The sequence below is a fragment of the Delphinapterus leucas genome, chromosome 8 (genome assembly GCF_059928025.1).
Source record: "Delphinapterus leucas isolate spDelLeu-1000000601 "Yukka" chromosome 8, BTC_Dleu_Yukka2, whole genome shotgun sequence".
Lineage (NCBI taxonomy): Eukaryota > Metazoa > Chordata > Mammalia > Artiodactyla > Monodontidae > Delphinapterus > Delphinapterus leucas.
The window spans coordinates 108,716,845-108,725,123 of NC_143136.1; the positions used below are offsets into that span (position 1 = coordinate 108,716,845).

An 8,279-nucleotide genomic window follows, 5' to 3' on the forward strand; every position below is an offset into this window, starting at 1 on the left:
AGGCAGCCCTAGGACGTCCACGGAAATGGTTGTCATCCTGCAGTGCGGACTTGGCTGACTCTCTAGACAGGACTCCCGCCCCCAGCCCCCAACCCTGCTGGGTTGATTCTCTGCTCTCAGGGATGTGGTGGAGGCCCTGCTCTTGGGGCCAGGGTTCCCAGCCCAGCCCCCTCACTGGGGTCCTGCATGTGCTCTGGGCTGGTGATCAGGCCTGGGCCACATATGGGGACATCAGTGTTCCCCCACTTCTCTGCATTAGAGCCCAGGCAACTCCATCCTCCACACTGTGCTACCTGGGTTACCACCCCCGGCTTCCCATCCAGGGAGAAGGGAGGAGTTTTGGTATCCAGCCACCAAAGGCCTTGTCAAAGGGGGGTGGGGGTGGGAGCATGGGGAGGGGGTTGGCACTGGGCACCCCAGCCTTAGCATGCTTGCCCCTTCGTCCCGTCTGGGTGTTTCTGCTGTGCCTCTTTCTGAATGCCCCCAGCGTGTTCCAGTACGAGTGGCCACAAACATGGACTTTGGTTTGGGTGCAATTCTGAATCCTTCACTCAGTAGTTATTGATCTGAGGCAAGTTAGTTAACCTCCCTAAGCTTTCATTCTTTTTTAATCTGCAAGATGGGCGTACAAATGGTATTGGACTTTTAGGGTGCCTTGAGGGTTAGGTAGGGTTAGGGTCTCAGCTCAGGCTGGTGAATGCCAGCTGCTGTCCCTGCAATACTGCCTGCTGTGGCTCCTTTTCTCTTGTGGAAGCTGGAATGAGGGAAAGGACTGAGTGGTCATTGAATGGGGCTCTGGGAGAGGCTGAAACCTCCTTTACTTTGCTGTGTCCCAGAGCCCCATTTCTGCCATCAAATAATTAAAAGAGTGGTTTGCAAACTGTTTCTGAAACTATTTTTCAAATCGTGACCTAAGCTTCCATGCAGATCCTGTGGGGAATACCTTGGGGGCAAGAGGGTGTAGGGTGGGCTCTTATACCCTTTCCCTTAACAGGGGCTACTTTGCTTCTGTAAATGCTATCAGATATTGGGTTCCACATAAGATCTCTTTAAAATACATGACACACTGTTAAAAAAGTGTGAACGTGAACATTTGTATAATAAAATTCGGTAAAATGTTTGGACACCAGTGTAGTAAAAAGACTTCATCACTATCACCATTTTAAACTGATAGGAACGGATACTATACTTGATATTAGCCAAAAAGCAGAGAAGTGTTCATCATCATTTAAAAAATAAGATTATATAGAAGGCTTCCACAGGCCAGGCAGTCTTCTAAATTCTGGGCACATAAAAGGGCATGAAAACATGGTCCCTGCCATCAAGGAGAGTAGCTAGCAAACTTTCATAAAAATTGCTTTCACTCACATCTGTGTGTTTGTCAAAGCCCATGGGGGTTGCAGGTGAGGAAATGGGGGCTGAGCTTCCAGAAAGTGTCAACACCATTAACCAGCAGGACTCAGCTCTGTCCTACCCCACCCCCCTCCTTCCCACTTGAAGTCTTACAACCACTCCTACAGGTTATAATGTCAGTGGACTTGAGAAAAGCAAGAAAATGCACCAAAATTGTAATACTGGTTGTTTTTTTAATAGAGGAATGTTGTGTGATTTATATTTTCTTCTTTATACTTTTCTGCGTTTTCAAATTCCCTCTAACGTATCATATATTCCATTTTGATGCTTGTCTATTATTTTTATAATGAGGAAAAGGTCTTTGAAAAATAACAGAACCATTTGTATTCTGAGGTGATGCTGTCCATCTTGACAGAACATGGATGTGATTTAAGTTTTTCCCCTTTAGAAACGAGTTTCATTATTTCATGGGAAGGTAAAGGGAGTTATAATTTAAAAATAACAATACACACTTCCTTTCCCGATCATTTTATTCTATCAGAGAAACAGAGTAAAACCAGCTGGATTTATCAGGGTACCTCCTGGAGACACCCGTTGAATGAAGATTCAAGAAAGGCACCTGAATGTGGATCAAATATGCACTCCCTCCAATGTCTTGGGAAGGCTATCTGACTCTGGCACTGCAACCTGACAAAAGTGTTAAAATCTTATCTCAGTTGTTGACTTTCAGCAAGTCATTTAACCTTTCTCATCTGCAAAATGGGAATGATGCCACTTTCCTGGCCAGGCTGTTGTGGGGCTGATGATCTTGTATGTAGCTTGCTTCGTCTAGTCCTGACAGAGTAGAAGCTCAACCACGATGATGATTTTTCTGTGATTCCCTGGAGGCAGTCCCCAAAGGCAGAGAGCTCACCCTGGCTTCCCTTGTTTCTCCTGCTCTGGTGTGGCTCCCCCTCCAGGGTAGCTGCCGCAGCTGCTGGCGGAGGCACCTGGATACTCTTCATCCTGAACGTTACAAGGGGGTCTGAAGATGCTTGATAAGGGGCCAAGGGAGGGGAGTCAGAGTGAGGGAAAAGGAAGGGAATACAGTTGCAATTATATAACTGTAAAAGACAGTATAAATGCATATTTTTCTCTTTTCCTTCTCCTCTCCTCTCTCTTCTTCATACATGTCTCACTCCTCAGTACTCCGTGGAGAAGATGGCTTAAGGCAGCCGGCCTCAGCACTTCTCCGGGAAGTCCAGCTAAAAGGCAGCGTTCTTCTGGGTCTCAGGTTAAATCCTGGGCTCAGCTCCGCTCATCTCCTCCCATGGGCACATGGGTCCTTGGCCCTGCCTGCCAGGGATTGGGGCATCTGGACTGCCCACCCTGTTCTGGCCAAAGGCACGAGGGAGTGGGTGCTAGTCATTGGGCTGAATGTCTAGCACCCGCTCAACGCAGCAGTGAGAGCGGCATGAGGTGAGCGAGCCCAGGAGGCAGGCGCGATGGGTGTGGGGAGGAGTCTGCATGGGGGTGGAGGGGGCAATGGCCACCTGTGATCATCTGCTCTGCAATCACGACTCGTATACACGCATCTCATCTAACGTCATAACCACCCGGGAGAAAGGCCCTCGTACCGTCTCACAGAGGAAGGAATGCTCTGACACTCCCCGCGACGCTGGGCAGTTGGGGGCGGGGCCAGGAGGTGGTTCTGCGGGGGCTCCACCCCAGGGCGTGGCTTGTATGCTCAGGCCCCTCCCACGTCCTCGCCCTGGAACCAAGGGGCTGCTGTGGGGCCTGGGTGTACTTGGACTTGCTCCCTAGCCCAGCGCACTGTTGGGGTGAGTGTCCAGGAGAGTGAGCTAAAGCCTCCTTCTTCCCAGCCCCGCCCACCTCGCCCCACTGACCCCCGCCCCCGCCCCCTTGAGGAGGGTGCTGGGCGCTGGCCCTCTGTCTGCCTTCTATTTGTCTTGTCCGTCCCTCCAGGCTTTGATTAGGATGCAAACACCCCTGCTGGTTACAGACAGCATTATCAGCAGCAACGCCTTGGTGTGACTTCTTTGTCAGATCTTTTTCTTCCCCAGACTGAGGACTGTACCACGGAATAGAATAGACCTTTGGGAGGATTTGAAGGGAGGCGAAGATACTCTTGCAAGGCACCGTCACCCTTAACAGTCTTCAGCGTAGGAAAATACATCTGTGGTAACCATCGCCGTGTTTAGGCTTCACTGTGCCCACTCTGGAGCCAGCTGCCTCTGTTCCAGTGATGGCTTTGCCTCTTCCTAGCTGTGGGCAAGGCCTTAGCCTTCCTGCATCTCAATCAGTCAGCTGCACAGTGGGGATATTAATAATACCTGCCTCCTAGGGGCCTGGTGAGCAGTGCCTTGTGTGCATTAAGTGCTCAGTTATAAGAATAACAATAACTAGTATCTACATGTCAGTTTGCAGAGTACAAAACTCCTTTACACGCTCTCCTTTGAGTTACAAACAGCTCTGGAAGTATTTTTTTTTTTTTTTTTTGTGGTACGTGGGCCTCTCACTGTTGTGGCCTCTCCCATTGTGGAGCACAGGCTCCGGACGCGCAGGCTTAGTGGCCACGGCTCACGGGCCCAGCCGCTCCGTGGCATGTGAGATCTTCCTGGACCGGGGCACGAACCCGTGTCCCCTGCATCAGCAGGCGGACTCTCAACCAGTGCGCCGCCAGGGAAGCCCCTGGAATTAGTTTTGCCTCCCATTTTACAGAGGAAGAACCTGAGGCTCAGAGAGATTAAGAGCCTGGATCTCTGTGGCCCAGCTTTTAAGTGGAGGAGGCAAGAGGCAAAGCCAAGATAGTGATTCCACACCTGCAGAGTCTTAAAAGGCCTCAGGCTTTGAGGGTAGCTGGACTTAGCACTGATGCTTGAAAAATAATGTGGCCTCTCTGAGCCTCGGTTTTCCCACCTGTAAAATGGGGCTGCTGCTATGGGTCTGCAGAGTTGCAGGCAGAAGATGTCTGCGGTGGAGGGCGATGGTCATCATTACACAGCCTCATCGGTCCAGTGGGCCTGGTGGACTTCTCTGCTATTGCTGTTATGTCTGGCTTATCCTGTGTGTCTACAGAAGGAGAGTGGAGACCTTGAAGGCTGGGAGTGGGTCAAGAAAAGATAAAACACTGCTCCAGCCTATTATCTCAGCTTCAGATATCGACACTGGCAGACTTTTCTGTGCTTGTGGAGGAAAAGCACCGAAACTCCTGCCAAGAGCAAAAACTGATTTGCCCACGTGCCGTCCAGCCCTCTGATCTGTGTCCTTGGAGACAAAATAAGGAAACTACCTCTTTGATTCAAAGCTATTTTTATCTGCCTCTGAGCAGTACTTATGGTGCATTATGCATTTCACAGGGAAGGGGGCTGCTGGCAGTGGAGATAACCATAGCCTTTGGCCCAGCCCTGTAGATGAGTCCCTTTTGTCTCCTTCAGTAGAGCAGGAGGGGCCAGGTTTGGGTCTCAAGCCGATGGCGTCGGAGAAATGGTGTCTGCACTATTGCCTGGTTGGTGAAGGAGGCAAAGTTGTCTTGGGTGCATCCTGTCCCCATGATCTTGGGTGGCCTCAGCCTGAAGTGGCTTGACTGCCTCACCCAGGAGTGTGTGCTGTGGAGGAGGGGTCCCCAGCCTCTGGGCTGCAGACCGGTACCAGTCCACGGCCTGTTAGGAGCCGGGCTGCACAGCAGGAGGTGAGCGGTGGGCGAGCGAGTGAAGCTTCATGTGCCACTCCCCGTTGCTGGCATTACCACCTGAACCATCCTCACCCCCGCAGCATCCGTGGAAAAACTGTCTTCCACGAAACTGGTCCCCGGTGCCAAAATGGTTGGGGACTGCTGCTGTGGAGCAGGGAAGTCCTGAGTGGGGGCCCATGTCTGCTCTGTGGGCTCTCCTCTCCTGCCTTTCCATCCCTGGCCCCAGCACCCAGCTATCGGTCTATGTCGGCTCGCTGGATCAGGATCCAGCTGGACACTCACTACTGGTCTTCAGTTCACCCCCAGCTTTGGTCAGAGATTATTCCCTATCAGCCCTGCCTGCAACTTTTCTGGGAAGGGGGGATTCAGACTGTAGGGGTGCACATTTTGCTGGGTCTTGAGTGGTCAGTAAGACTAGGGTAACCACAAAGAGGAAGGAGGGAATTTATGGCTGGGGGAAGACTGTTCTTAAAAACCTGGAGTTGGACTTCAGTGTAGCAGGATAACCTTAGAGATATTACACAAGCTCTTTGTACCAGATTCTCCCAGAAATGACTGCTTCCTGTGTGCCTTGGCTCCAGTGCATAGAGGCAGGTACAGCCTGGAACTTTGTTAGTGTGATGGTTAATTTTATACATCTACTTGGTTGGGCCACACAGTGCCCAGACGTTTGGTCAACCATTATTTTGGGTGTGTCTGTGAGGGAGTTGAAATTAACATCTGAATTGGTAGACTGAGGAAAGCAGCTTGCTCTCCCCCATGTGGCTCGGTCTAACCATCAGCTGAGGACCTGAATAGCACAAACATGTAAATGCCTTCTGCCGGACTGCCTTAAGCTGGGACATCAGTTCATCCAGCCTTTGGACTCAGATGGAAACATTAGCTCTTTCTAGGTCTCAAGCCTATTGGCATCTGGACTGGAACTACACCATCAGCACTCCTGGGTCTGCAGCTTGCTAACTTCAGATCTTGGGACTTGTTGGCTTCCATAATCACATGGACTGATTCGTTATAAATTTCTTTATACACACACACACACACACCCTATTGGTTTGTTTTCTGGAGAACACCGACTTATATACCAAGAGTCATAGTTTGATTTCAAAATATTCCCCTAAAACACATAGCAGAGACACAGTCTTGCAAGCCTAGGTTTTTAATAGTTAAGAGCCTGGCTTTTTGAAAGAGAAGGATGCAGCACATGAAGTTTATAGCATAAAGGTAGGGTTAGGAAGCTTGTAAAAGCAGATTTACCATCCTGAGGGGGGCACGTTTGGTAGAAGGAAGGTGACCAGAGGGGTGTGGATGAAGCCCAGAGGGTGGGATTCCCTGAGATGGGCAAGCGCCCTGCCCCCTCCATGTCTGAGCTGGGAGGGGGTGTTGATAGAATGCACTGGGTTATTGAATGTGGGGATCAAGGGCTGCGTGGATGTGTGCCTGACCCTTCCTGAGGAGAAGGGGTACAGAATCCTGAGCTGAATGAACATTTACCCAATTGTCTGCCCAATTTTTTTTCGGGACCCTGAGAGTTGCCCCTACAAATGTTGACTTTTTTTTTTTTTTTTTTTTTTTTGCGGTACGCGGGCCTCTCACTGCTGTGGCCTCTCCCGTTGCGGAGCACAGGATCCAGACGCGCAGGCTCAGAGGCCATGGCTCACGGGTCCAGCCGCTCCGTGGCATGTGGGATCTTCCTGGACCTGCTTCAGTGGCTTGGCAGTGTCACAAGGCCCATTTCCCCTACTGCCTTCCACAGCGCCAGATTTAACAAATGACTGCTTCATTGAACGACTTGAGTCTTCTCACGTCCAGCCAGAAGGAGCCTTGGTTCTGGTGTCCACAGCCGTTGTAGTTCCTGCCAGGACCAGCAGTGACAGTAGCCCATCTCCATCCCAATGACTGGATGCAGGAACTGGCTCAGCCCAGGAGGCCAGCTCCGTGCTTGGAGGCTGCAGAGGTGCTGCTCCCCTGAGACCCCATGGGTGGCTGGGTGGGATTAGTGCTGTGGAAGGGGGAGGGGGCGTAATGCTGAGGGGGCAGCAGCAGGTGTTCTCAACAAATGGGATCTTGCATTTTCATGTTTTATCAAGATTCATGTTTGCTACCAACCTTCCACGGTTTTCTGCTAATTGGTAAGGAATCTATCATCTGAGCAGAAATAGCGAAATTCCTACCTGCCAAGCGGGAGTTAGTAAGGTTCTCTCTTTTCCTGTGGTTGGGGGAGGGCAGGCTATAGAGTCACGTGTCCTGGCTGCACGCACACTGGCCTTGCTCTGCTCACCTGTGAAATGAGTCGGGGGTCCCTGCTTTGTGAGGTCCTTGTGAGGGTGAGCATTGCGTCTCTCAGCATGCGCCCTGCCCCACGCCGAGGCAGGGGTGAGGGAAACTCTCCTGGGATACGCTATCAGTCCGTATGGATGCCCACAAGGCTGCTCCCTGCGAAGCGCTGTTTGGGTCCTGGTGACAGACAGATGGCAGATGCAAAGGGTAGAAGGGAGGATGGGGCACAGGTGGCAGAGACTGTCCGCCAGGATGCTGTGAGCACCAGGGGGCGGGGAGGGGCCCCGTGAGGGCCCCAGCGTCATCCGCTAACCGCCCACCCCTCTTGATGAGAACTCGATGACCCATCTTCAGCTCACCGTCCAATCGAACAGGAGGTATTGCAAGCGGACGTGCCTCTATGTGGTCACTCCTGGCGTAGTGTGGCCGTGGGTCCTGACACTGAAGGCACCCTGATTGCTGCAGGAGGGGCGGTCTGCGGTGCCCAGTCCAGGGCTAGCCTTGGTGTCTCTGCCCCTCAGGCCTTCCAGGTGACCCGTCAGTGCAGACACGCGGAGGCTGCAGGGTCCTCGGGCACTCAGAACCACTGCAGTGTGACAGGGATGTGCCCAGGCCCCCACCAGCCCCACAGACAGATCTGGGCTTGCAGGTGGAGGGTGCTGGCTCTGCTGGGTGCCCTTGACCTAGATGTTGACATTAACCTGGCCTCCATTTTCTCATCTACCTGTACCAGGGTCCCCAAAGAATGATCCTGTAGCAAGAGATTAACATGGGGCTTTTCTGTCAGTTCTGGTTGAGACCCCCAAATGCAGAGGACAAGTGGATGGTGAGTGTCCCACGTTTGAAAGTAGGGACTAGTAGGTACGCGGGTGGGACCTGCACAGGCAGGGGCAGCCAGTGCTTCCAGGCCTTAGACAAACACCCGCTGGGCCTGGGCGCTGCTGTCAGCCTCCCG

At 52.1% G+C, this 8,279-nt stretch overlaps 1 pseudogene; it reads right to left on the bottom strand.

Moving 5' to 3' along the window:
• Positions 1-1,074: 1,074 nt before the first annotated feature.
• On the bottom strand, positions 1,075-1,219 carry LOC115803144 (U2 spliceosomal RNA; annotated as a pseudogene).
• Between the last annotated feature and the right edge of the window lie 7,060 nt (positions 1,220-8,279).